This window comes from Opisthorchis viverrini (genome assembly GCF_000715545.1).
Source record: "Opisthorchis viverrini unplaced genomic scaffold opera_v5_420, whole genome shotgun sequence".
Lineage (NCBI taxonomy): Eukaryota > Metazoa > Platyhelminthes > Trematoda > Opisthorchiida > Opisthorchiidae > Opisthorchis > Opisthorchis viverrini.
Window position 1 is genome coordinate 102,291 of NW_008752080.1, and position 2,039 is coordinate 104,329.

At 43.7% G+C, this 2,039-nt stretch overlaps 1 protein-coding gene across 1 annotated transcript in view; it reads right to left on the reverse strand.

Annotated features, from left to right (window-relative positions):
• Positions 1-882, reverse strand: part of T265_10909 (hypothetical protein) — a gene marked incomplete at both ends in the record, with an annotated part of 58,599 nt that extends 57,717 nt beyond the window's left edge. Inside the window, one exon of the mRNA XM_009177422.1 lies at positions 565-882. The remainder of the gene's footprint in view (positions 1-564) is intronic.
• Between the last annotated feature and the right edge of the window lie 1,157 nt (positions 883-2,039).

Genomic DNA, 2,039 nt, shown 5'->3' on the forward strand with positions numbered 1-2,039 from the left:
AAAAAAGAAGATTTTGTATATATATATATATATATATATATATATATATATATATATATGCTTAGACAACTCTGGGGCCTAACTGGGTTCCACGTTCACGGGCCTGTGGTCTTATCTTAAAATAGCAGGTGGTCAACTGAATTTTTTTCCCCTAACCCCCTCATAATCATATTTTTTTACGTTTCTTCTTATACAACTGCCACGGCAACACTTGATTCAGTAACATTTCCGAACACGTCGCTGTGCTAATTTGTTAGGTCGTAGATAAAGCTGCATCTGCAGTCGGCCTTCTTTCACTGTCCTGCACTGGGGAGTAGAGGTCTTGAAAACTTAAACCGGTAAGTATCTTGAGGAGTTAAGTTGGTAGCCCGGCCACGTTGTACACTGCGAATATATAGACAGCAAATGAATCACATAAAATACTCTTTCCTCCCCACACCCCACTAATAAGAGTTCACATCCTAAGATGATGCATGAAATATACAACGAAGTAAATAAGTACAGTCAATTCATGTCAAAGCTACAGTGTTTTACGCAATCGTAGAGTGAAAATGCGGTGCTTACGTTAGAACCTGCATCACGGCGACTGCCTGCACCGGAAGAGCCCGTTCGATCCACAGAGTCGCAAGACATTTTTCCAACATCATGGTTCCGGTCCGTGTCGGTCAGAATATCCCCAGATTTAATATTTATTCCATCATGAATAGATTCTGAATCAGTTGCATCAAGTGTGATGAGGTCTGGAACTATTTTATCCGACTTTAGCACGGTCCCCAAAAATGCAAGTTTGTTTTCGTGCTGCAGGTAATAAACAGTGTCGTCTTTATACAGACTATCTGGAGGCACTTCACTCATCCTCTTGCAGTGAAAGCCCGAAGCAACTGACCTTGGATTCAAGGTCGAATTCGCAATAGGAGCCTTAGAGTACGTACTTTACTCGGTTAGCGTGTCCATACACTAATAGGAGGCCGGAGGGTTCCGATGGTGCTCACAGTTCCCTTGTGAGGGTATTTCACCACTGGCAGTGGTGAATCAAACTATATCCATTGTATCTAGTGAGATGTGACGTTAAAGAAATGCACTTCGATAAACTTAGTTACAAATCTTAAACCTGGACTCAAGCGGGCTTTAGGTGGGTGAGGTCAACACCCGATATCTTTGGTTGAGTGAGCGTCCGCCACGCGTCTGTCTATGGGAACATCGTAAACAGGTAAACCCCATACTCCTCGTACGAGGCTTCCTTGTCAGCCATGGTGCCATCGCACTTCGTCTAGCCTTAACAGAGCCCCAGTTAATTTGCCCATGGTAATATCATCTGAGGTGCGGTTTATTTAACAGGGGAATGATTGGCTTCAAACAGCACTCAGTATACTGTGGCAGCACCCACAGATGGTGTCCAGTATCATGCTGGTCAACTGGATCAAAATCCAGGTCAATTTGTTTGATGCACCCAAATTGTCTTCTGATTCCACAACAGATTGAGGATATTGTGTGGTATTGCACAACAACGACTGATGCAGAGGTGACGTGAACATTTTTCGTAAAAAAGAGTGCTGCGAATATAATTATTCACGCATACGAAATTTCTACGAAAAGCATACTGGCAAAGTTTATGGCAGGCTTGGCGCGTCACAAATGCCTCGACAACATCATTGAAGTCGAATTATTATGAAAAGACGGAGACACCCGAATGGCTGGTGAGTCAGCATGGATGAAAGTGTGTGAAAAATGATGGAATTGAAGTGAGAGTAAAAACTCGAGGAGGCCAGGATATTCGGAAATCCTGGTCAGTAAACGTCTGATATAATGTGCTGCCTGAGCGTACAAATTTGGCAGCACACTTAGGGAGCTAAGTGTATTGCATAAGCGTAGAAACAGCATGTTGGCATGAGATTACTTGAATACGAAGGCACTGGTGATTGATACGGATGGGAGCGGGTGTGTGCAAGGACTGCACGGTCCACCACGTAGGTTCCGGTGCTGAAGACATAGTTCAGACTCTCTATCGTAAGGTCAGAGTAACTCGGAACGCACACATG